The sequence below is a fragment of the Triturus cristatus genome, chromosome 10 (assembly GCF_964204655.1).
Source record: "Triturus cristatus chromosome 10, aTriCri1.1, whole genome shotgun sequence".
In the NCBI taxonomy this organism is placed as follows: Eukaryota; Metazoa; Chordata; class Amphibia; order Caudata; family Salamandridae; genus Triturus; species Triturus cristatus.
In genome coordinates this window covers 855425864-855451509 of record NC_140593.1, presented here as the reverse complement: position 1 = coordinate 855451509, position 25646 = coordinate 855425864, and the positions used below count along the sequence as shown (strand labels likewise).

At 44.6% G+C, this 25646-nt stretch overlaps 17 non-coding genes across 17 annotated transcripts; all 17 read left to right on the top strand.

The window, feature by feature from the left end:
* Window positions 1-76: 76 nt before the first annotated feature.
* On the top strand, window positions 77-188 carry TRNAL-CAA (transfer RNA leucine (anticodon CAA)). The gene is made up of 2 exons: window positions 77-114; window positions 143-188. It is a non-coding gene; the product is annotated as a tRNA-Leu (tRNA).
* Window positions 189-2095: 1907 nt separating this feature from the next.
* Window positions 2096-2167, top strand: TRNAP-AGG (transfer RNA proline (anticodon AGG)). Its single transcript has one exon. It is a non-coding gene; the product is annotated as a tRNA-Pro (tRNA).
* Window positions 2168-2553: 386 nt separating this feature from the next.
* On the top strand, window positions 2554-2626 carry TRNAV-AAC (transfer RNA valine (anticodon AAC)). The gene has a single exon. It is a non-coding gene; the product is annotated as a tRNA-Val (tRNA).
* A 288-nt stretch (window positions 2627-2914) lies between these two features.
* On the top strand, window positions 2915-3026 carry TRNAL-CAA (transfer RNA leucine (anticodon CAA)). Its single transcript has 2 exons — window positions 2915-2952; window positions 2981-3026. It is a non-coding gene; the product is annotated as a tRNA-Leu (tRNA).
* Window positions 3027-4933: 1907 nt separating this feature from the next.
* TRNAP-AGG (transfer RNA proline (anticodon AGG)) lies at window positions 4934-5005 on the top strand. Its single transcript has one exon. It is a non-coding gene; the product is annotated as a tRNA-Pro (tRNA).
* Window positions 5006-14600: 9595 nt separating this feature from the next.
* Window positions 14601-14673, top strand: TRNAV-AAC (transfer RNA valine (anticodon AAC)). Its single transcript has one exon. It is a non-coding gene; the product is annotated as a tRNA-Val (tRNA).
* Window positions 14674-14962: 289 nt separating this feature from the next.
* On the top strand, window positions 14963-15074 carry TRNAL-CAA (transfer RNA leucine (anticodon CAA)). Its single transcript has 2 exons — window positions 14963-15000; window positions 15029-15074. It is a non-coding gene; the product is annotated as a tRNA-Leu (tRNA).
* Window positions 15075-16981: 1907 nt separating this feature from the next.
* Window positions 16982-17053, top strand: TRNAP-AGG (transfer RNA proline (anticodon AGG)). The gene has a single exon. It is a non-coding gene; the product is annotated as a tRNA-Pro (tRNA).
* Window positions 17054-17439: 386 nt separating this feature from the next.
* Window positions 17440-17512, top strand: TRNAV-AAC (transfer RNA valine (anticodon AAC)). The gene has a single exon. It is a non-coding gene; the product is annotated as a tRNA-Val (tRNA).
* Window positions 17513-17801: 289 nt separating this feature from the next.
* On the top strand, window positions 17802-17913 carry TRNAL-CAA (transfer RNA leucine (anticodon CAA)). The gene is made up of 2 exons: window positions 17802-17839; window positions 17868-17913. It is a non-coding gene; the product is annotated as a tRNA-Leu (tRNA).
* Window positions 17914-18850: 937 nt separating this feature from the next.
* On the top strand, window positions 18851-18922 carry TRNAP-CGG (transfer RNA proline (anticodon CGG)). Its single transcript has one exon. It is a non-coding gene; the product is annotated as a tRNA-Pro (tRNA).
* A 385-nt stretch (window positions 18923-19307) lies between these two features.
* TRNAV-UAC (transfer RNA valine (anticodon UAC)) lies at window positions 19308-19380 on the top strand. The gene has a single exon. It is a non-coding gene; the product is annotated as a tRNA-Val (tRNA).
* Window positions 19381-19821: 441 nt separating this feature from the next.
* On the top strand, window positions 19822-19893 carry TRNAP-AGG (transfer RNA proline (anticodon AGG)). The gene has a single exon. It is a non-coding gene; the product is annotated as a tRNA-Pro (tRNA).
* Window positions 19894-20279: 386 nt separating this feature from the next.
* Window positions 20280-20352, top strand: TRNAV-AAC (transfer RNA valine (anticodon AAC)). Its single transcript has one exon. It is a non-coding gene; the product is annotated as a tRNA-Val (tRNA).
* Window positions 20353-22659: 2307 nt separating this feature from the next.
* Window positions 22660-22731, top strand: TRNAP-AGG (transfer RNA proline (anticodon AGG)). The gene has a single exon. It is a non-coding gene; the product is annotated as a tRNA-Pro (tRNA).
* A 748-nt stretch (window positions 22732-23479) lies between these two features.
* TRNAL-CAA (transfer RNA leucine (anticodon CAA)) lies at window positions 23480-23591 on the top strand. Its single transcript has 2 exons — window positions 23480-23517; window positions 23546-23591. It is a non-coding gene; the product is annotated as a tRNA-Leu (tRNA).
* A 1907-nt stretch (window positions 23592-25498) lies between these two features.
* Window positions 25499-25570, top strand: TRNAP-AGG (transfer RNA proline (anticodon AGG)). Its single transcript has one exon. It is a non-coding gene; the product is annotated as a tRNA-Pro (tRNA).
* Window positions 25571-25646: the final 76 nt, after the last annotated feature.

Below are 25646 nucleotides of genomic sequence, written 5' to 3'. Positions count from 1 at the left end.
ACATTGCTGTGAACGTTGTAAGTGCAAACATTGGCAGGTGCAGTCAGAAGAGTCAGATCTGTGCACACCCAGGGCTGTCAGGATGGCCGAGTGGTCTAAGGCGCCAGACTCAAGAGAGCTTGATCTTCAGTGCAACTGAGACTTCTGGTCTCCTCATGGAGGCGTGGGTTCAAATCCCACTTCTGACAGGTTTCTTTTACACCCTTAAATCGTCCTGTTTTTTGCAGTGCATTCCCCACACACCACAATCTTTTCACGGACCTGTAACATATGACGAGAAATCCACCAACGATCAGGCTGGGCCCTCAATCACAATTCCATGTATTCCTGGAAGGGACACCTCAGGCACACCTTCCGTTAAATTTGCACTCCATCACACAAACTGCCGTGCTGGTTTCTCATTAAGCAGTTGATCCCATCTTTGTTGTGAGGCTCTCCTGCCACCTTTTGGGCGGAGAAGGCACTGTCCCTGCAACAACACAGGCAGACATGTTCAACAGGGCTTCCTGGTTATGTGGGAGGAGCAGATTGTCATTGGTCCCCCCTTGCGAATTTTAATTTACATAAGGAAGACAGAGAGGTATCTGGGAGTAGGCAGTACACACGGACATTGAACTCTATCTTGTGATTTGCAGCCAATTCTAGATTGAGGCAGGAGGAAAGGAGGTGACTTGCCCAAAAATGGCCATCCTGGGAATTCAGCCACCTTGGGGCTCCCAGGTTAGTGTTTCAGTCCTGCGAGCCACTCATATAAATCTCGCCTGATCGAGCCTGATCGAGCGCTGAGTGAGCGTGTTTGAATCCAAGAATCAAATGCCTCTGTCTTAGGAGCAAGAATTGGCAGGCCCTCCCTTGCATCTGGGGTGGAAGTCTATGGGGCAAGTGTCCAGGACTTGCAGAGGAGTACAAGTGCCAGAAAGTGCCACAGTTCTCATCAGCGCCTTTTTTCTGCTCTCTGGCAGCTAGGATATCGACTGATCCCTTCCTTGCAAGAGTGAAAAAAACAACACCTTGAGAGAAAACATGACTTTTTGTGGTTCACATAGAGAGAGAGCAGCCAAATAGCCCTGCTTTGTTTCTGAAAGACGCATCAGAAATTGCTTAAAATGCCGACTGGGGAATCAGGCTCGTTGGTCTAGGGGTATGATTCTCGCTTCGGGTGCGAGAGGTCCCGGATTCAAATCCCGGACGAGCCCATGCTGTGGAATTATTTTTAGGCTGCTTATTATATAGGGCCATTTCTTCTTTTCAATGCTATAAGACGCCGTGTATGGTGAGAAAGTTCCTTTACCTCTACGCTATTTCCCACTTTTGGCGTATAGAATTTCAGTGCCGGACTTCTTTGCAACTGCTTTTCTGGGGTGGACCATCAGTGTAGGAAAATTAAATGCAAAGTGTTTTTCTAGTGTGGTTTCAGGTATGGTTTTAAAATCGCCTTTTGGAATAAAAGGGGTCCTCGTTCCTTTCTTCCAAAGAAAGAGATCGGGTAAGGAGGGTCCAACTTTGAGCTTCATGGACATTGGCCCTTGGTCTGTGCATTCCAGCCCACTACATGCCAAGAAGATTCCTGCAAGCGTGTCTGTTTCTGTAGTGTTGTGGTTATCACGTTCGCTTTACACGCGAAAGGTCCCTGGTTCGAGACCGGGCAGAAACAGCAGCTTTCTGTTTTTCACACAGTTTGCATTTACTCTCTCAATTTATAGGAAAGCTGAGATAATGGAAGCTGTCTATCCCTCACCAGCGTGACGTACTGTGCTCCAGGGGTATCAGTGACAGCTCAAAAAGAGAAGTGACGATAGTTTGCGCTATTCGTTTGCACGTCCTTGTGTACTGAAGGTTGGGCCTACTTCATGAAAGCAAGGCATGAGAGCAGAAATGGTTTTATTGACCTCACCGAGAGCATACACCTAGAACAAACAAAATGTCTGAAGGATAGAGGCATTTTCATTTCTTGTTCGATGACGGCCATGGAAAAGACAGCAACCATATTGCAGAAGAGAGCAGCATGTGCAGTTGCTTGCTTTGGGTGAAGCATTCACTAACTCGCTGCCAATAACCCCCGGAGCCGGTGCGAAAGGCGACTCTTGTGTGCCTCGGCTCGTTGGTCTAGGGGTATGATTCTCGCTTAGGGTGCGAGAGGTCCCGGGTTCAAATCCCGGACGAGCCCTTTTTCAGAGGTAAACATACAAATCCTACTCAAAACTCACAATGCCTGACTATTTCTCATTACACTCGCCGCATTGTTGCACAAAATATTTTGAACCTCATAAGAAACATGGATCACCATGCTTTTTCTGCCTTCATGCTTAGTCTGTGTGTGTCCCAGGTGATGCTTTCCCAAGCTGTACTTGCTGGCATTTAGGCATCAGATATTTGTCTGTCGATGCCTGCATAAGTCAATTTTTAATACGTCTAATTGCAAGTATGTTGGCTGATATCTCTGCAGTTTTCACACTTGCTCCTCGCTTTCTGAGTGGCTGCTGATACAGCAGAATAGAAGTAGAGAGAACCCTTGAGAGGAACCTTGCTCTAACAGTAAAACACAGCAAGTGAGTTTCTGTAGTGTAGTGGTCATCACGTTCGCCTAACACGCGAAAGGTCCCCGGTTCGAGACCGGGCAGAAACACTGTGCATGAGCTGCTTTTATGTGCACCCTCTAAAACCTTATTATCTCAATGCAAGCTTAAGAAGAGGCGGTCCTTGAACCCAGCGAGCCATGGGAAACTTCCTTTACTTTTGCAAGACGAAACAAAGTAATCCGCATCCATCAGTGGTCGCTCTTGTGCCTAGCTTTTTTTTTGTCATGCCATGTTGTATTGTGGGGTCTTTACACTTGTGACATTGCTGTGAACGTTGTAAGTGCAAACATTGGCAGGTGCAGTCAGAAGAGTCAGATCTGTGCACACCCAGGGCTGTCAGGATGGCCGAGTGGTCTAAGGCGCCAGACTCAAGAGAGCTTGATCTTCAGTGCAACTGAGACTTCTGGTCTCCTCATGGAGGCGTGGGTTCAAATCCCACTTCTGACAGGTTTCTTTTACACCCTTAAATCGTCCTGTTTTTTGCAGTGCATTCCCCACACACCACAATCTTTGCACAGACCTGTAACATATGACGAGAAATCCACCAACGATCAGGCTGGGCCCTCAATCACAATTCCATGTATTCCTGGAAGGGACACCTCAGGCACACCGTCCGTTAAATTTGCACTCCATCACACAAACTGCCGTGCTGGTTTCTCATTAAGCAGTTGATCCCATCTTTGTTGTGAGGCTCTCCTGCCACCTTTTGGGCGGAGAAGGCACTGTCCCTGCAACAACACAGGCAGACATGTTCAACAGGGCTTCCTGGTTATGTGGGAGGAGCAGATTGTCATTGGTCCCCCCTTGCGAATTTTAATTTACATAAGGAAGACAGAGAGGTATCTGGGAGTAGGCAGTACACACGGACATTGAACTCTATCTTGTGATTTGCAGCCAATTCTAGATTGAGGCAGGAGGAAAGGAGGTGACTTGCCCAAAAATGGCCATCCTGGGAATTCAGCCACCCTGGGGCTCCCAGGTTAGTGTTTCAGTCCTGCGAGCCACTCATATAAATCTCGCCTGATCGAGCCTGATCGAGCGCTGAGTGAGCGTGTTTGAATCCAAGAATCAAATGCCTCTGTCTTAGGAGCAAGAATTGGCAGGCCCTCCCTTGCATCTGGGGTGGAAGTCTATGGGGCAAGTGTCCAGGACTTGCAGAGGAGTACAAGTGCCAAAAAGTGCCACAGTTCTCATCAGCGCCTTTTTTCTGCTCTCTGGCAGCTAGGATATCGACTGATCCCTTCCTTGCAAGAGAGAAAAAAACAACACCTTGAGAGAAAACATGACTTTTTGTGGTTCACATAGAGAGAGAGCAGCCAAATAGCCCTGCTTTGTTTCTGAAAGACGCATCAGAAATTGCTTAAAATGCCAACTGGGGAATCAGGCTCGTTGGTCTAGGGGTATGATTCTCGCTTCGGGTGCGAGAGGTCCCGGATTCAAATCCCGGACGAGCCCATGCTGTGGAATTATTTTTAGGCTTCTTATTATATAGGGCCATTTCTTCTTTTCAATGCTATAAGACGCCGTGTATGGTGAGAAAGTTCCTTTCCCTCTACGCTATTTCCCACTTTTGGCGTATAGAATTTCAGTGCCGGACTTCTTTGCAACTGCTTTTCTGGGGTGGACCATCAGTGTAGGAAAATTAAATGCAAAGTGTTTTTCTAGTGTGGTTTCAGGTATGGTTTTAAAATCGCCTTTTGGAATAAAAGGGGTCCTCGTTCCTTTCTTCCAAAGAAAGAGATCGGGTAAGGAGGGTCCAACTTTGAGCTTCATGGACATTGGCCCTTGGTCTGTGCATTCCAGCCCACTACATGCCAAGCAGATTCCTGCAAGTGTGTCTGTTTCTGTAGTGTAGTGGTTATCACGTTCGCTTTACACGCGAAAGGTCCCTGGTTCGAGACCGGGCAGAAAGAGCAGTTTTCTGTTTTTCACACAGTTTGCATTTACTCTCTCAATTTATAGGAAAGCTGAGATAATGGAAGCTGTCTATCCCTCACCAGCGTGACGTACTGTGCTCCAGGGGTATCAGTGACAGCTCAAAAAGAGAAGTGACGATAGTTTGCGCTATTCGTTTGCACGTCCTTGTGTACTGAAGGTTGGGCCTACTTCATGAAAGCAAGGCATGAGAGCAGAAATGGTTTTATTGACCTCACCGAGAGCATACACCTAGAACAAACAAAATGTCTGAAGGATAGAGGCATTTTCATTTCTTGTTCGATGACGGCCATGGAAAAGACAGCAACCATATTGCAGAAGAGAGCAGCATGTGCAGTTGCTTGCTTTGGGTGAAGCATTCACTAACTCGCTGCCAATAACCCCCGGAGCCGGTGCGAAAGGCGACTCTTGTGTGCCTCGGCTCGTTGGTCTAGGGGTATGATTCTCGCTTAGGGTGCGAGAGGTCCCGGGTTCAAATCCCGGACGAGCCCTTACCAATACCAGGGAGAAATCACAACAAGAAGGAATGTTTACCGTTGGTAACCATGAAAAATATAAACACAGAAGCAGTAAACAACTGTATTTACAATCTAACGAATTATGAGCTATCAACAAACGAAAAAACAGTTCTACAGAAGGGCCTTTCTTTCATCCCTACAGTAAGACCGGACTTGAACCAGACAAAACTGGAAATAATACAGCTGTTCCGAAAAATGCGGCTTAAAATCTTTTTCCAGGGCAGTATTGAGTCGACTGCACGAAATACCTCAGGCTTAAAAAATCCCTCTACCTTCTTTCCGAACACAACCAACATGCCAGTCGAATTGCTGTCCTTTGAAAAGAATGTCCTTAGAGACATAGACAAATTGAACAAGAAAAAAGTGTTCACAAAGTGGAATCTCACAAAGGAACAACAGCAGGCTCTGGACGATCTCGCCAAAAATAAGAACTTGATAATCAAGCCCGCAGACAAGGGCGGCGGGATAGTGATCTGGACCAGAGACAGCTATGAACAGGAAGTATTACGCCAACTATCCGATGAAAAATATTATCGGATAACAAATGAAGACTGGAACCAAATAATAAAGACCAAAATCATGTCCGTTGTAAATAATGGAATAGAAGAAGGCTGGCTTTCCAAAAAGGAATCACAATTCCTGATCAACGAGAACCCCAGGACCCCGATCATGTATGTCCTTCCCAAAATACACAAGGACCCACAAAAACCACCAGGAAGACCAATAATTTCGGGCGTCAATTCCATCTTAGAGCGTCCAGCAAAATACGTGGATACGTTTCTCAAACCCCTCATTTGGGAGACCCCAAGCTACATCAAGGACACTATGCAAGCCATCAACATGCTTGAAGATCAACCCTTTGATGAAGAAAATGAGCTTTTAGTTACATTGGACATCGTGAGTCTTTACTCCAATATCCCACAACAAGACGGTTTGGAAGCCCTAGAAGTTTTTCTAGAAAAAAGACCAAGACCACACATTGTACCAACTCTGGCAATATTAAAATTTGCGGAAATTTGTTTAAAACACAATTTTTTCAAATTCAATGATATCCAATACCTGCAAACCATGGGTACTGCTATGGGTTGTCCATTTGCGCCGGAAATGGCCATAATGTTCATGGCATTATTTGAAGAAAAGTGGATATACAACAACAATCCCCATGACGGACACATCAAAATGTGGCGTCGGTATATAGACGATGTGTTCATGCTCTGGAGAGGTAATATAGATCAATTACATTCTTTCTTGACATGGCTAAACGACAGAAACCAGAACATCCAATTCACCATGAATTCAAACAAAATTGAGATGAATTTTCTAGACATACTGGTGAAACATGAAGAAGGCCGTCTATACACCACACTATTCACGAAGAAAACTGATAGGAACACCTTTTTAGAATTTTCAAGCTTCCATCAACGAAATCTACGAGAAAATCTACCATTCAGTCAATTCTTAAGGATAAGACGCAACTGTTCAAAAAAGGAAGATTATTTCAAAAATGCGGCAGAACTCTTGGAAAAATTAAAAACTCGCAGCTATCCTAAAAAACTCCTAAAGAAAGCGATGAAAAGAGCCTGGTACACTCCACGAGAGTCTCTCCTCACCCCAAAGGATAAGCAGGACGACACTCCATTGGTTTGTGTTACTACTTTTTCAGGACGCACCAACGAAATACAAAAAATCATCCGAAAAAACTGGAATACAGTGAAAGACTTGCACCCATTTAACCAAACACCTATCTTTGCCTTGAAAAAAAACACAAGCATAAAACAAAAATTAGTACGAGCAAATACCAACTTGCCAAAACCTGAAACAACACTACGTACTCTGTGGTCTATGCCACCTATAAAAGGCCACAGAAAATGCGGGAACTGTACTTCATGTGAAAGTACCATTGAGGGTACCAAATTCATATATGGGATGAAATTTGTAAACCACGAAAACTTCACAAACTGTAACACCCATAATGTTGTATACTGCGTGGTGTGCCCGTGCTCTTTAGCATACGTCGGAAAAACATCACAAGCCATAAAAAACAGGATCTCCCAACACAGGTCACGCATCAGATGCAGGACACCCAATGCACCCATGGTGTCACACTGTACCGAAAAAAATCATGGACCAGATGAAATTAAATGGACAGTATTACGCCATATAAAAGGAAGTAACATGGAATCACGCCTGTCTAGGACAGAAGCCAGAATGATAATGTTACTGAATACAATGGACAATGGCCTTAACGAGATGACAGAACTCGGGAATATAATATAACCACCTTAAACTCAAGCTTTGCCTCCATCCACCACCAAGATCATACCCTAACGTAACTCACGAAAAAAGAAGATAAGAGTCGAAATACCCTTTAAGAGGAGAACCAAATACTATAAGATCACTAGCCAGCAATACATCTGCTCGGATACCTCAAGAACCACTTGGGAGATGTAACCTTGACGATAATGGGGTCAGACAACAATACCGGCATTTATCCATTGCTATCCGGGAATTGGAAAACTTTATTGTTCCCCTAAACTAATTCCAAACAAGATTAACGCCGCTGTCAGCTCAACATACCGATAAAAAGAAATTTACACAAGCTAAGTCGATAGAAGACATGTGTAAATAATGGGTCGCTTTGAGAGTACACTCGGCTAAACAACGGAGCCATTCCACACGATGCTTTATTGTTTCATTAAATGAAAAAAACACACTCTACCATGGTTACACGGACGCCAAAAAATCCCGCTGTCAAATGACGATAGCCCAATGAAATCCCAAGTAACAAACCACGCAATGACGTAGCGACGTCATGCACCAGTCAAGTTACGAGGACGAACCAACCCAGGAAGCGCTGACGGCTCCACAGCAGCGAGAACGCGAGGATTACGAAGAACGAGACCGCGAGGATCACGAAGAGCGAAAAAGGAACTTCAAGCCTTCTCCCTCTGAAAAAATCGTAAGTTGCTTTTAAAATAACGGAGACTACCGTTCACATTAACTTCACGGCGGTGTCCAAAATGGTGTAAATGAGAACTGACCCATAGCTTACACCGAGTAATACTAACGCATGAAGTAATATAAAAGTCAGAACCAGGAGCTATGGAGTACGCTGTACAGCCACTACATAACTTAAAAAAAACCCCTTTCCCCTTGAACACGGGTGTTGGAGCATGCAAAGAAAGGAACAGAGGACTGTCAGAATAACAACCCAAACATGACGATTTTTCCCCCCCGCTCTTTTTTAGAAAACTTCAAACGGCTTTTGGAATCCATTTAACAACAACATAAGAAATAACAGCAAAGACACGTACAGGCATCCTCCATCGATTTGGAAAACAGCCTGGTAGGTGCCCACTAATAACGAGGCAATAGAGCATAAACTATTCTAGCTTTGTGCCAAATGAAGCACTAATACAGACACATTTACGTTATTACAGGCCAAGAAAACACCTCCGGTTTGAGCCACATAGGCTAAACAAGAATATAGGTACGTAACTTTGATCATGATTCACCAGATCTAGCATAACTTACACGATCGCACACCCTAAATAAGGTTCACTGTTATTTTTGCAGGAGACCGGCAAGATCACATGTCCATATCACAGCAAAGCAAGCCCTGAAGAAGACCTTTCCACGACTTTGTAGGTCCATATAAAGGTCGAAACGCGTAGGCTATATATAAAAACCAGTCTAGCAGAGATCCTGAAAAAACAGGGACAGTGGAAACAACTTCCTTTTTTTTTTTTTTTTTTTTTTTTTTTTTTTCCCTCCCCTAAATAAAAGGAACCTAATTAAGATAAGGTTACCCCTTGCCTGAACATCGCAAACTTTGTTACTGACTCTGCTCAGGACCAGCAAAATCTAACTATCTTGAGGAACAATTAGCTTAAGGCCCCAAGGGTATAGAATATTGGACTTTTCTCTTATGAAAAAACTAACGGTGTACAACTTAGCTACATAAAGTCATATTATTTGTTTTTTGTATATGTCTGTGTAAATAAATGTAAATATTATGTACAGGATTTTTGTGTGAATAGCAAAAAAATAGGAGCCTATTGTTGTAGAGTTTACCCTGTATATAGAAAATTGTGAAAAAAGCAAAATGATATTGGTTCTCTCAGCCAAATAAAAAGGACTGATGATCAAATATTACTTGTGATTTATGGGTTCAGAGGTAAACATATGTTTATAATAGTTTATTGATTCTGGCCTCTGGTACCCTTATTGAATCAATCCCCTATTTTTCATACTCTACGTTAGAGTAGGCACCAGGCCTACGAGGGAATAATCAGAGGTTTTGTCCGTCAGAGAACCCTGAGGTCCTCGAGCTGGGGCAGATACCCCAGCAACCACTAAATTATTGACAGGGTCTTCTCTCCATCCAGACCCCTCACAATATCCAAAAAATTGGTTGTGCAAGAAGTTACGTACCATACATTAGCTTAGATTCAACTAAAACCATTCAGAACACCTACTTGGTCTTCCGTCAAATGTCAGAACCTAAAACTCTAAGTATAAGGGAGGAAGACATCGAAGAATTACTAAAACGCCCATCAATACTTAATGTAGGCAGCACCACCGCCACAAACTTTGGTCAACAATCTGAAGTAGAAAAGATAACAAGGCTGAAGAAAAAACAAATAAGGACCGCTCTGCATGGAGAAGTACTTTTAGAACACCTGAGAGCCGGCACAATACCTACAGGCCTGCAAGTAAGAAACATCCCGGTGATATTTACCGATCAACCAGAATACTTGGAAGGTTTCAGCCACATTGGGACAAAGTGCTCCAGGGACTGGATGTTCCATTCCATCAAAACTGCTGAACGTCTCAGTCTCCTAGAACTGGAATTAATTAAAGAACTGGAAGATGCTTTATTGAACAATTCGGCGATCGAGAATGCACAGTCACTACTAGCAAAATTGGAAAAAGAAAACGAAACCTTCAAAAAAAACACTGAAGATCAAAAACGCCAAAAACTTCAAAAGGACATATCAAATTTCTCCGAGAAAAAGACATATCCATACCTGGATAAGGAATATTACAAAACCCCGTATAACACAGGAGTGCTAAAAACATACGGAGGCAGAAGCAGGAGACGTTTTCTAACATTCTCAGATCCATCCTCTTCCGGAAGCTCAAGTGATAACGAAGCTAGCTCTAACGAAGCAAGTAATCAACAAAGAACAAATTACCAACCGGCTCCTTTTTTAGGCAGGGGTACCAATCGACCCAGAGGACGCCCACGAGCGAACAGAGGGCACAACGTTCGCTCCAACCAATACCAGGGAGAAATCACAACAAGAAGGAATGTTTACCGTTGGTAACCATGAAAAATATAAACACAGAAGCAGTAAACAACTGTATTTACAATCTAACGAATTATGAGCTATCAACAAACGAAAAAACAGTTCTACAGAAGGGCCTTTCTTTCATCCCTACAGTAAGACCGGACTTGAACCAGACAAAACTGGAAATAATACAGCTGTTCCGAAAAATGCGGCTTAAAATCTTTTTCCAGGGCAGTATTGAGTCGACTGCACGAAATACCTCAGGCTTAAAAAATCCCTCTACCTTCTTTCCGAACACAACCAACATGCCTGTCGAATTGCTGTCCTTTGAAAAGAATGTCCTTAGAGACATAGACAAATTGAACAAGAAAAAAGTGTTCACAAAGTGGAATCTCACAAAGGAACAACAGCAGGCTCTGGACGATCTCGCCAAAAATAAGAACTTGATAATCAAGCCCGCAGACAAGGGCGGCGGGATAGTGATCTGGACCAGAGACAGCTATGAACAGGAAGTATTACGCCAACTATCCGATGAAAAATATTATCGGATAACAAATGAAGACTGGAACCAAATAATAAAGACCAAAATCATGTCCGTTGTAAATAATGGAATAGAAGAAGGCTGGCTTTCCAAAAAGGAATCACAATTCCTGATCAACGAGAACCCCAGGACCCCGATCATGTATGTCCTTCCCAAAATACACAAGGACCCACAAAAACCACCAGGAAGACCAATAATTTCGGGCGTCAATTCCATCTTAGAGCGTCCAGCAAAATACGTGGATACGTTTCTCAAACCCCTCATTTGGGAGACCCCAAGCTACATCAAGGACACTATGCAAGCCATCAACATGCTTGAAGATCAACCCTTTGATGAAGAAAATGAGCTTTTAGTTACATTGGACATCGTGAGTCTTTACTCCAATATCCCACAACAAGACGGTTTGGAAGCCCTAGAAGTTTTTCTAGAAAAAAGACCAAGACCACACATTGTACCAACTCTGGCAATATTAAAATTTGCGGAAATTTGTTTAAAACACAATTTTTTCAAATTCAATGATATCCAATACCTGCAAACCATGGGTACTGCTATGGGTTGTCCATTTGCGCCGGAAATGGCCATAATGTTCATGGCATTATTTGAAGAAAAGTGGATATACAACAACAATCCCCATGACGGACACATCAAAATGTGGCGTCGGTATATAGACGATGTGTTCATGCTCTGGAGAGGTAATATAGATCAATTACATTCTTTCTTGACATGGCTAAACGACAGAAACCAGAACATCCAATTCACCATGAATTCAAACAAAATTGAGATGAATTTTCTAGACATACTGGTGAAACATGAAGAAGGCCGTCTATACACCACACTATTCACGAAGAAAACTGATAGGAACACCTTTTTAGAATTTTCAAGCTTCCATCAACGAAATCTACGAGAAAATCTACCATTCAGTCAATTCTTAAGGATAAGACGCAACTGTTCAAAAAAGGAAGATTATTTCAAAAATGCGGCAGAACTCTTGGAAAAATTAAAAACTCGCAGCTATCCTAAAAAACTCCTAAAGAAAGCGATGAAAAGAGCCTGGTACACTCCACGAGAGTCTCTCCTCACCCCAAAGGATAAGCAGGACGACACTCCATTGGTTTGTGTTACTACTTTTTCAGGACGCACCAACGAAATACAAAAAATCATCCGAAAAAACTGGAATACAGTGAAAGACTTGCACCCATTTAACCAAACACCTATCTTTGCCTTGAAAAAAAACACAAGCATAAAACAAAAATTAGTACGAGCAAATACCAACTTGCCAAAACCTGAAACAACACTACGTACTCTGTGGTCTATGCCACCTATAAAAGGCCACAGAAAATGCGGGAACTGTACTTCATGTGAAAGTACCATTGAGGGTACCAAATTCATATATGGGATGAAATTTGTAAACCACGAAAACTTCACAAACTGTAACACCCATAATGTTGTATACTGCGTGGTGTGCCCGTGCTCTTTAGCATACGTCGGAAAAACATCACAAGCCATAAAAAACAGGATCTCCCAACACAGGTCACGCATCAGATGCAGGACACCCAATGCACCCATGGTGTCACACTGTACCGAAAAAAATCATGGACCAGATGAAATTAAATGGACAGTATTACGCCATATAAAAGGAAGTAACATGGAATCACGCCTGTCTAGGACAGAAGCCAGAATGATAATGTTACTGAATACAATGGACAATGGCCTTAACGAGATGACAGAACTCGGGAATATAATATAACCACCTTAAACTCAAGCTTTGCCTCCATCCACCACCAAGATCATACCCTAACGTAACTCACGAAAAAAGAAGATAAGAGTCGAAATACCCTTTAAGAGGAGAACCAAATACTATAAGATCACTAGCCAGCAATACATCTGCTCGGATACCTCAAGAACCACTTGGGAGATGTAACCTTGACGATAATGGGGTCAGACAACAATACCGGCATTTATCCATTGCTATCCGGGAATTGGAAAACTTTATTGTTCCCCTAAACTAATTCCAAACAAGATTAACGCCGCTGTCAGCTCAACATACCGATAAAAAGAAATTTACACAAGCTAAGTCGATAGAAGACATGTGTAAATAATGGGTCGCTTTGAGAGTACACTCGGCTAAACAACGGAGCCATTCCACACGATGCTTTATTGTTTCATTAAATGAAAAAAACACACTCTACCATGGTTACACGGACGCCAAAAAATCCCGCTGTCAAATGACGATAGCCCAATGAAATCCCAAGTAACAAACCACGCAATGACGTAGCGACGTCATGCACCAGTCAAGTTACGAGGACGAACCAACCCAGGAAGCGCTGACGGCTCCACAGCAGCGAGAACGCGAGGATTACGAAGAACGAGACCGCGAGGATCACGAAGAGCGAAAAAGGAACTTCAAGCCTTCTCCCTCTGAAAAAATCGTAAGTTGCTTTTAAAATAACGGAGACTACCGTTCACATTAACTTCACGGCGGTGTCCAAAATGGTGTAAATGAGAACTGACCCATAGCTTACACCGAGTAATACTAACGCATGAAGTAATATAAAAGTCAGAACCAGGAGCTATGGAGTACGCTGTACAGCCACTACATAACTTAAAAAAAACCCCTTTCCCCTTGAACACGGGTGTTGGAGCATGCAAAGAAAGGAACAGAGGACTGTCAGAATAACAACCCAAACATGACGATTTTTCCCCCCCGCTCTTTTTTAGAAAACTTCAAACGGCTTTTGGAATCCATTTAACAACAACATAAGAAATAACAGCAAAGACACGTACAGGCATCCTCCATCGATTTGGAAAACAGCCTGGTAGGTGCCCACTAATAACGAGGCAATAGAGCATAAACTATTCTAGCTTTGTGCCAAATGAAGCACTAATACAGACACATTTACGTTATTACAGGCCAAGAAAACACCTCCGGTTTGAGCCACATAGGCTAAACAAGAATATAGGTACGTAACTTTGATCATGATTCACCAGATCTAGCATAACTTACACGATCGCACACCCTAAATAAGGTTCACTGTTATTTTTGCAGGAGACCGGCAAGATCACATGTCCATATCACAGCAAAGCAAGCCCTGAAGAAGACCTTTCCACGACTTTGTAGGTCCATATAAAGGTCGAAACGCGTAGGCTATATATAAAAACCAGTCTAGCAGAGATCCTGAAAAAACAGGGACAGTGGAAACAACTTCCTTTTTTTTTTTTTTTTCCCTCCCCTAAATAAAAGGAACCTAATTAAGATAAGGTTACCCCTTGCCTGAACATCGCAAACTTTGTTACTGACTCTGCTCAGGACCAGCAAAATCTAACTATCTTGAGGAACAATTAGCTTAAGGCCCCAAGGGTATAGAATATTGGACTTTTCTCTTATGAAAAAACTAACGGTGTACAACTTAGCTACATAAAGTCATATTATTTGTTTTTTGTATATGTCTGTGTAAATAAATGTAAATATTATGTACAGGATTTTTGTGTGAATAGCAAAAAAATAGGAGCCTATTGTTGTAGAGTTTACCCTGTATATAGAAAATTGTGAAAAAAGCAAAATGATATTGGTTCTCTCAGCCAAATAAAAAGGACTGATGATCAAATATTACTTGTGATTTATGGGTTCAGAGGTAAACATATGTTTATAATAGTTTATTGATTCTGGCCTCTGGTACCCTTATTGAATCAATCCCCTATTTTTCATACTCTAACAGTAAAACACAGCAAGTGAGTTTCTGTAGTGTAGTGGTCATCACGTTCGCCTAACACGCGAAAGGTCCCCGGTTCGAGACCGGGCAGAAACACTGTGCATGAGCTGCTTTTATGTGCACCCTCTAAAACCTTATTATCTCAATGCAAGCTTAAGAAGAGGCGGTCTTTGAACCCAGCGAGCCATGGGAAACTTCCTTTACTTTTGCAAGACGAAACAAAGTAATCCGCATCCATCAGTGGTCGCTCTTGTGAATAGCTTTTTTTTTTGTCATGCCATGTTGTATTGTGGGGTCTTTACACTTGTGACATTGCTGTGAACGTTGTAAGTGCAAACATTGGCAGGTGCAGTCAGAAGAGTCAGATCTGTGCACATCCAGGGCTGTCAGGATGGCCGAGTGGTCTAAGGCGCCAGACTCAAGAGAGCTTGATCTTCAGTGCAAATGAGACTTCTGGTCTCCTCATGGAGGCGTGGGTTCAAATCCCACTTCTGACAGGTTTCTTTTACACCCTTAAATCGTCCTGTTTTTTGCAGTGCATTCCCCACACACCACAATCTTTGCACGGACCTGTAACATATGACGAGAAATCCACCAACGATCAGGCTGGGCCCTCAATCACAATTCCATGTATTCCTGGAAGGGACACCTCAGGCACACCTTCAGTTAAATTTGCACTCCATCACACAAACTGCCGTGCTGGTTTCTCATTAAGCAGTTGATCCCATCTTTGTTGTGAGCCTCTCCTGCCACCTTTTGGGCGGAGAAGGCACTGTCCCTGCAACAACACAGGCAGACATGTTCAACAGGGCTTCCTGGTTATGTGGGAGGAGCAGATTGTCATTGGTCCCCCCTTGCGAATTTTAATTTACATAAGGAAGACAGAGAGGTATCTGGGAGTAGGCAGTACACAAGGACATTGAACTCTATCTTGTGATTTGCAGCCAATTCTAGATTGAGGCAGGAGGAAAGGAGGTGACTTGCCCAAAAATGGCCATCCTGGGAATTCAGCCACCCTGGGGCTCCCAGGTTAGTGTTTCAGTCCTGCGAGCCACTCATATAAATCTCGCCTGATCGAGCCTGATCGAGCGCTGAGTGAGCGTGTTTGAATCCAAGAATCAAATGCCTCTGTCTTAGGAGCAAGAATTGGCAGGCCCTCCCTTGCATCTGGGGTGGAAGTCTATGGGGCAAGTGTCCAGGACTTGCAGAGGAGTACAAGTGCCAAAAAGTGCCACAGTTCTCATCAGCGCCTTTTTTCTGCTCTCTGGCAGCTAGGATATCGACTGATCCCTTCCTTGCAAGAGAGAAAAAAACAACACCTTGAGAGAAAACATGACTTTTTGTGGTTCACATAGAGAGAGAGCAGCCAAATAGCCCTGCTTTGTTTCTGAAAGACGCATCAGAAATTGCTTAAAATGCCAACTGGGGAATCAGGCTCGTTGGTCTAGGGGTATGATTCTCGCTTCGGGTGCGAGAGGTCCCGGATTCAAATCCCGGACGAGCCCATGCTGTGGAATTATTTTTAGGCTTCTTATTATATAGGGCCATTTCTTCTTTTCAATGCTATAAGACGCCGTGTATGGTGAGAAAGTTCCTTTCCCTCTACGCTATTTCCCACTTTTGGCGTATAGAATTTCAGTGCCGGACTTCTTTGCAACTGCTTTTCTGGGGTGGACCATCAGTGTAGGAAAATTAAATGCAAAGTGTTTTTCTAGTGTGGTTTCAGGTATGGTTTTAAAATCGCCTTTTGGAATAAAAGGGGTCCTCGTTCCTTTCTTCCAAAGAAAGAGATCGGGTAAGGAGGGTCCAACTTTGAGCTTCATGGACATTGGCCCTTGGTCTGTGCATTCCAGCCCACTACATGCCAAGCAGATTCCTGCAAGTGTGTCTGTTTCTGTAGTGTAGTGGTTATCACGTTCGCTTTACACGCGAAAGGTCCCTGGTTCGAGACCGGGCAGAAAGAGCAGTTTTCTGTTTTTCACACAGTTTGCATTTACTCTCTCAATTTATAGGAAAGCTGAGATAATGGAAGCTGTCTATCCCTCACCAGCGTGACGTACTGTGCTCCAGGGGTATCAGTGACAGCTCAAAAAGAGAAGTGACGATAGTTTGCGCTATTCGTTTGCACGTCCTTGTGTACTGAAGGTTGGGCCTACTTCATGAAAGCAAGGCATGAGAGCAGAAATGGTTTTATTGACCTCACCGAGAGCATACACCTAGAACAAACAAAATGTCTGAAGGATAGAGGCATTTTCATTTCTTGTTCGATGACGGCCATGGAAAAGACAGCAACCATATTGCAGAAGAGAGCAGCATGTGCAGTTGCTTGCTTTGGGTGAAGCATTCACTAACTCGCTGCCAATAACCCCCGGAGCCGGTGCGAAAGGCGACTCTTGTGTGCCTCGGCTCGTTGGTCTAGGGGTATGATTCTCGCTTAGGGTGCGAGAGGTCCCGGGTTCAAATCCCGGACGAGCCCTTTTTCAGAGGTAAACATACGAATCCTACTCAAAACTCACAATGCCTGACTATTTCTCATTACACTCGCCGCATTGTTGCACAAAATATTTTGAACCTCATAAGAAACATGGATCACCATGCTTTTTCTGCCTTCATGCTTAGTCTGTGTGTGTCCCAGGTGATGCTTTCCCAAGCTGTACTTGCTGGCATTTAGGCATCAGATATTTGTCTGTCGATGCCTGCATAAGTCAATTTTTAATACGTCTAATTGCAAGTATGTTGGCTGATATCTCTGCAGTTTTCACACTTGCTCCTCGCTTTCTGAGTGGCTGCTGATACAGCAGAATAGAAGTAGAGAGAACCCTTGAGAGGAACCTTGCTCTAACAGTAAAACACAGCAAGTGAGTTTCTGTAGTGTAGTGGTCATCACGTTCGCCTAACACGCGAAAGGTCCCCGGTTCGAGACCGGGCAGAAACACTGTGCATGAGCTGCTTTTATGTGCACCCTCTAAAACCTTATTATCTCAATGCAAGCTTAAGAAGAGGCGGTCTTTGAACCCAGCGAGCCATGGGAAACTTCCTTTACTTTTGCAAGACGAAACAAAGTAATCCGCATCCATCAGTGGTCGCTCTTGTGAATAGCTTTTTTTTTTGTCATGCCATGTTGTATTGTGGGGTCTTTACACTTGTGACATTGCTGTGAACGTTGTAAGTGCAAACATTGGCAGGTGCAGTCAGAAGAGTCAGATCTGTGCACATCCAGGGCTGTCAGGATGGCCGAGTGGTCTAAGGCGCCAGACTCAAGAGAGCTTGATCTTCAGTGCAACTGAGACTTCTGGTCTCCTCATGGAGGCGTGGGTTCAAATCCCACTTCTGACAGGTTTCTTTTACACCCTTAAATCGTCCTGTTTTTTGCAGTGCATTCCCCACACACCACAATCTTTGCACGGACCTGTAACATATGACGAGAAATCCACCAACGATCAGGCTGGGCCCTCAATCACAATTCCATGTATTCCTGGAAGGGACACCTCAGGCACACCTTCAGTTAAATTTGCACTCCATCACACAAACTGCCGTGCTGGTTTCTCATTAAGCAGTTGATCCCATCTTTGTTGTGAGGCTCTCCTGCCACCTTTTGGGCGGAGAAGGCACTGTCCCTGCAACAACACAGGCAGACATGTTCAACAGGGCTTCCTGGTTATGTGGGAGGAGCAGATTGTCATTGGTCCCCCCTTGCGAATTTTAATTTACATAAGGAAGACAGAGAGGTATCTGGGAGTAGGCAGTACACAAGGACATTGAACTCTATCTTGTGATTTGCAGCCAATTCTAGATTGAGGCAGGAGGAAAGGAGGTGACTTGCCCAAAAATGGCCATCCTGGGAATTCAGCCACCCTGGGGCTCCCAGGTTAGTGTTTCAGTCCTGCGAGCCACTCATATAAATCTCGCCTGATCGAGCCTGATCGAGCGCTGAGTGAGCGTGTTTGAATCCAAGAATCAAATGCCTCTGTCTTAGGAGCAAGAATTGGCAGGCCCTCCCTTGCATCTGGGGTGGAAGTCTATGGGGCAAGTGTCCAGGACTTGCAGAGGAGTACAAGTGCCAGAAAGTGCCTGCAGTTCTCATCAGCGCCTTTTTTCTGCTCTCTGGCAGCTAGGATATCGACTGATCCCTTCCTTGCAAGAGTGAAAAAAACAACACCTTGAGAGAAAACATGACTTTTTGTGGTTCACATAGAGAGAGAGCAGCCAAATAGCCCTGCTTTGTTTCTGAAAGACGCATCAGAAATTGCTTAAAATGCCGAATGGGGAATCAGGCTCGTTGGTCTAGGGGTATGATTCTCGCTTCGGGTGCGAGAGGTCCCGGGTTCAAATCCCGGACGAGCCCATGCTGTGGAATTATTTTTAGGCTGCTTATTATATAGGGCCATTTCTTCTTTTCAATGCTATAAGACGCCGTGTATGGTGAGAAAGTTCCTTTCCCTCTATGCTATTTCCCACTTTTGGCGTATAGAATTTCAGTGCCGGACTTCTTTGCAACTGCTTTTCTGGGGTGGACCATCAGTGTAGGAAAATTAAATGCAAAGTGTTTTTCTAGTGTGGTTTCAGGTATGGTTTTAAAATCGCCTTTTGGAATAAAAGGGGTCCTCGTTCCTTTCTTCCAAAGAAAGAGATCGGGTAAGGAGGGTCCAACTTTGAGCTTCATGGACATTGGCCCTTGGTCTGTGCATTCCAGCCCACTACATGCCAAGAAGATTCCTGCAAGCGTGTCTGTTTCTGTAGTGTAGTGGTTATCACGTTCGCTTTACACGCGAAAGGTCCCTGGTTCGAGACCGGGCAGAAACAGCAGCTTTCTGTTTTTCACACAGTTTGCATTTACTCTCTCAATTTATAGGAAAGCTGAGATAATGGGAGCTGTCTATCCCTCACCAGCGTGACGTACTGTGCTCCAGGGGTATCAGTGACAGCTCAAAAAGAGAAGTGACGATAGTTTGCGCTATTCGTTTGCACGTCCTTGTGTACTGAAGGTTGGGCCTACTTCATGAAAGCAAGGCATGAGAGCAGAAATGGTTTTATTGACCTCACCGAGAGCATACACCTAGAACAAACAAAATGTCTGAAGGATAGAGGCATTTTCATTTCTTGTTCGATGACGGCCATGGAAAAGACAGCAACCATATTGCAGAAGAGAGCAGCATGTGCAGTTGCTTGCTTTGGGTGAAGCATTCACTAACTCGCTGCCAATAACCCCCGGAGCCGGTGCGAAAGGCGACTCTTGTGTGCCTCGGCTCGTTGGTCTAGGGGTATGATTCTCGCTTAGGGTGCGAGAGGTCCCGGGTTCAAATCCCGGACGAGCCCTTTTTCAGAGGTAAACATACGAATCCTACTCAAAACTCACAATGCCTGACTATTTCTCATTACACTCGCCGCATTGTTGCACAAAATATTTTGAACCTCATAAGAAACATGGATCACCATGCTTTTTCTGCCTTCATGCTTAGTCTGTGTGTGTCCCAGGTGATGCTTTCCCAAGCTGTACTTGCTGGCATTTAGGCATCAGATATTTGTCTGTCGATGCCTGCATAAGTCAATTTTTAATACGTCTAATTGCAAGTATGTTGGCTGATATCTCTGCAGTTTTCACACTTGCTCCTCGCTTTCTGAGTGGCTGCTGATACAGCAGAATAGAAGTAGAGAGAACCCTTGAGAGGAACCTTGCTCTAACAGTAAAACACAGCAAGTGAGTTTCTGTAGTGTAGTGGTCATCACGTTCGCCTAACACGCGAAAGGTCCCCGGTTCGAGACCGGGCAGAAACACTGTGCATGAGCTGCTTTTATGTGCACCCTCTAAAACCTTATTATCTCAATGCAAGCTTAAGAAGAGGCGGTCCTTGAACCCAGCGAGCCATGGGAAACTTCCTTTACTTTTGCAAGACGAAACAAAGTAATCCGCATCCATCAGTGGTCGCTCTTGTGCCTAGCTTTTTTTTTGTCATGCCATGTTGTATTGTGGGGTCTTTACACTTGTGACATTGCTGTGAACGTTGTAAGTGCAAACATTGGCAGGTGCAGTCAGAAGAGTCAGATCTGTGCACACCCAGGGCTGTCAGGATGGCCGAGTGGTCTAAGGTGCCAGACTCAAGAGAGCTTGATCTTCAGTGCAACTGAGACTTCTGGTCTCCTCATGGAGGCGTGGGTTCAAATCCCACTTCTGACAGGTTTCTTTTACACCCTTAAATCGTCCTGTTTTTTGCAGTGCATTCCCCACACACCACAATCTTTGCACGGACCTGTAACATATGACGAGAAATCCACCAACGATCAGGCTGGGCCCTCAATCACAATTCCATGTATTCCTGGAAGGGACACCTCAGGCACACCTTCCGTTAAATTTGCACTCCATCACACAAACTGCCGTGCTGGTTTCTCATTAAGCAGTTGATCCCATCTTTGTTGTGAGGCTCTCCTGCCACCTTTTTGGCGGAGAAGGCACTGTCCCTGCAACAACACAGGCAGACATGTTCAACAGGGCTTCCTGGTTATGTGGGAGGAGCAGATTGTCATTGGTCCCCCCTTGCGAATTTTAATTTACATAAGGAAGACAGAGAGGTATCTGGGAGTAGGCAGTACACACGGACATTGAACTCTATCTTGTGATTTGCAGCCAATTCTAGATTGAGGCAGGAGGAAAGGAGGTGACTTGCCCAAAAATGGCCATCCTGGGAATTCAGCCACCCTGGGGCTCCCAGGTTAGTGTTTCAGTCCTGCGAGCCACTCATATAAATCTCGCCTGATCGAGCCTGATCGAGCGCTGAGTGAGCGTGTTTGAATCCAAGAATCAAATGCCTCTGTCTTAGGAGCAAGAATTGGCAGGCCCTCCCTTGCATCTGGGGTGGAAGTCTATGGGGCAAGTGTCCAGGACTTGCAGAGGAGTACAAGTGCCAAAAAGTGCCACAGTTCTCATCAGCGCCTTTTTTCTGCTCTCTGGCAGCTAGGATATCGACTGATCCCTTCCTTGCAAGAGAGAAAAAAACAACACCTTGAGAGAAAACATGACTTTTTGTGGTTCACATAGAGAGAGAGCAGCCAAATAGCCCTGCTTTGTTTCTGAAAGACGCATCAGAAATTGCTTAAAATGCCAACTGGGGAATCAGGCTCGTTGGTCTAGGGGTATGATTCTCGCTTCGGGTGCGAGAGGTCCCGGATTCAAATCCCGGACGAGCCCATGCTGTGGAATTATTTTTAGGCTTCTTATTATATAGGGCCATTTCTTCTTTTCAATGCTATAAGACGCCGTGTATGGTGAGAAAGTTCCTTTCCCTCTACACTATTTCCCACTTTTGGCGTATAGAATTTCAGTGCCGGACTTCTTTGCAACTGCTTTTCTGGGGTGGACCATCAGTGTAGGAAAATTAAATGCAAAGTGTTTTTCTAGTGTGGTTTCAGGTATGGTTTTAAAATCGCCTTTTGGAATAAAAGGGGTCCTCGTTCCTTTCTTCCAAAGAAAGAGATCGGGTAAGGAGGGTCCAACTTTGAGCTTCATGGACATTGGCCCTTGGTCTGTGCATTCCAGCCCACTACATGCCAAGCAGATTCCTGCAAGTGTGTCTGTTTCTGTAGTGTAGTGGTTATCACGTTCGCTTTACACGCGAAAGGTCCCTGGTTCGAGACCGGGCAGAAAGAGCAGTTTTCTGTTTTTCACACAGTTTGCATTTACTCTCTCAATTTATAGGAAAGCTGAGATAATGGAAGCTGTCTATCCCTCACCAGCGTGACGTACTGTGCTCCAGGGGTATCAGTGACAGCTCAAAAAGAGAAGTGACGATAGTTTGCGCTATTCGTTTGCACGTCCTTGTGTACTGAAGGTTGGGCCTACTTCATGAAAGCAAGGTATGAGAGCAGAAATGGTTTTATTGACCTCACCGAGAGCATACACCTAGAACAAACAAAATGTCTGAAGGATAGAGGCATTTTCATTTCTTGTTCGATGACGGCCATGGAAAAGACAGCAACCATATTGCAGAAGAGAGCAGCATGTGCAGTTGCTTGCTTTGGGTGAAGCATTCACTAACTCGCTGCCAATAACCCCCGGAGCCGGTGCGAAAGGCGACTCTTGTGTGCCTCGGCTCGTTGGTCTAGGGGTATGATTCTCGCTTAGGGTGCGAGAGGTCCCGGGTTCAAATCCCGGACGAGCCCTTTTTCAGAGGTAAACATACGAATCCTACTCAAAACTCACAATGCCTGACTATTTCTCATTACACTCGCCGCATTGTTGCACAAAATATTTTGAACCTCATAAGAAACATGGATCACCATGCTTTTTCTGCCTTCGTGCTTAGTCTGTGTGTGTCCCAGGTGATGCTTTCCCAAGCTGTACTTGCTGGCATTTAGGCATCAGATATTTGTCTGTCGATGCCTGCATAAGCCAATTTTTAATACGTCTAATTGCAAGTATGTTGGCTGATATCTCTGCAGTTTTCACACTTGCTCCTCGCTTTCTGAGTGGCTGCTGATACAGCAGAATAGAAGTAGAGAGAACCCTTGAGAGGAACCTTGCTCTAACAGTAAAACACAGCAAGTGAGTTTCTGTAGTTTAGTGGTCATCACGTTCGCCTAACACGCGAAAGGTCCCCGGTTCGAGACCGGGCAGAAACACTGTGCATGAGCTGCTTTTATGTGCACCCTCTAAAACCTTATTATCTCAATGCAAGCTTAAGAAGAGGCGGTCTTTGAACCCAGCGAGCCATGGGAAACTTCCTTTACTTTTGCAAGACGAAACAAAGTAATCCGCATCCATCAGTGGTCGCTCTTGTGAATAGCTTTTTTTTTTGTCATGCCATGTTGTATTGTGGGGTCTTTACACTTGTGACATTGCTGTGAACGTTGTAAGTGCAAACATTGGCAGGTGCAGTCAGAAGAGTCAGATCTGTGCACATCCAGGGCTGTCAGGATGGCCGAGTGGTCTAAGGCGCCAGACTCAAGAGAGCTTGATCTTCAGTGCAACTGAGACTTCTGGTCTCCTCATGGAGGCGTGGGTTCAAATCCCACTTCTGACAGGTTTCTTTTACACCCTTAAATCGTCCTGTTTTTTGCAGTGCATTCCCCACACACCACAATCTTTGCACGGACCTGTAACATATGACGAGAAATCCACCAACGATCAGGCTGGGCCCTCAATCACAATTCCATGTATTCCTGGAAGGGACACCTCAGGCACACCTTCAGTTAAATTTGCACTCCATCACACAAACTGCCGTGCTGGTTTCTCATTAAGCAGTTGATCCCATCTTTGTTGTGAGCCTCTCCTGCCACCTTTTGGGCGGAGAAGGCACTGTCCCTGCAACAACACAGGCAGACATGTTCAACAGGGCTTCCTGGTTATGTGGGAGGAGCAGATTGTCATTGGTCCCCCCTTGCGAATTTTAATTTACATAAGGAAGACAGAGAGGTATCTGGGAGTAGGCAGTACACAAGGACATTGAACTCTATCTTGTGATTTGCAGCCAATTCTAGATTGAGGCAGGAGGAAAGGAGGTGACTTGCCCAAAAATGGCCATCCTGGGAATTCAGCCACCCTGGGGCTCCCAGGTTAGTGTTTCAGTCCTGCGAGCCACTCATATAAATCTCGCCTGATCGAGCCTGATCGAGCGCTGAGTGAGCGTGTTTGAATCCAAGAATCAAATGCCTCTGTCTTAGGAGCAAGAATTGGCAGGCCCTCCCTTGCATCTGGGGTGGAAGTCTATGGGGCAAGTGTCCAGGACTTGCAGAGGAGTACAAGTGCCAAAAAGTGCCACAGTTCTCATCAGCGCCTTTTTTCTGCTCTCTGGCAGCTAGGATATCGACTGATCCCTTCCTTGCAAGAGAGAAAAAAACAACACCTTGAGAGAAAACATGACTTTTTGTGGTTCACATAGAGAGAGAGCAGCCAAATAGCCCTGCTTTGTTTCTGAAAGACGCATCAGAAATTGCTTAAAATGCCAACTGGGGAATCAGGCTCGTTGGTCTAGGGGTATGATTCTCGCTTCGGGTGCGAGAGGTCCCGGATTCAAATCCCGGACGAGCCCATGCTGTGGAATTATTTTTAGGCTTCTTATTATATAGGGCCATTTCTTCTTTTCAATGCTATAAGACGCCGTGTATGGTGAGAAAGTTCCTTTCCCTCTACGCTATTTCCCACTTTTGGCGTATAGAATTTCAGTGCCGGACTTCTTTGCAACTGCTTTTCTGGGGTGGACCATCAGTGTAGGAAAATTAAATGCAAAGTGTTTTTCTAGTGTGGTTTCAGGTATGGTTTTAAAATCGCCTTTTGGAATAAAAGGGGTCCTCGTTCCTTTCTTCCAAAGAAAGAGATCGGGTAAGGAGGGTCCAACTTTGAGCTTCATGGACATTGGCCCTTGGTCTGTGCATTCCAGCCCACTACATGCCAAGCAGATTCCTGCAAGTGTGTCTGTTTCTGTAGTGTAGTGGTTATCACGTTCGCTTTACACGCGAAAGGTCCCTGGTTCGAGACCGGGCAGAAAGAGCAGTTTTCTGTTTTTCACACAGTTTGCATTTACTCTCTCAATTTATAGGAAAGCTGAGATAATGGAAGCTGTCTATCCCTCACCAGCGTGACGTACTGTGCTCCAGGGGTATCAGTGACAGCTCAAAAAGAGAAGTGACGATAGTTTGCGCTATTCGTTTGCACGTCCTTGTGTACTGAAGGTTGGGCCTACTTCATGAAAGCAAGGCATGAGAGCAGAAATGGTTTTATTGACCTCACCGAGAGCATACACCTAGAACAAACAAAATGTCTGAAGGATAGAGGCATTTTCATTTCTTGTTCGATGACGGCCATGGAAAAGACAGCAACCATATTGCAGAAGAGAGCAGCATGTGCAGTTGCTTGCTTTGGGTGAAGCATTCACTAACTCGCTGCCAATAACCCCCGGAGCCGGTGCGAAAGGCAACTCTTGTGTGCCTCGGCTCGTTGGTCTAGGGGTATGATTCTCGCTTAGGGTGCGAGAGGTCCCGGGTTCAAATCCCGGACGAGCCCTTTTTCAGAGGTAAACATACGAATCCTACTCAAAACTCACAATGCCTGACTATTTCTCATTACACTCGCCGCATTG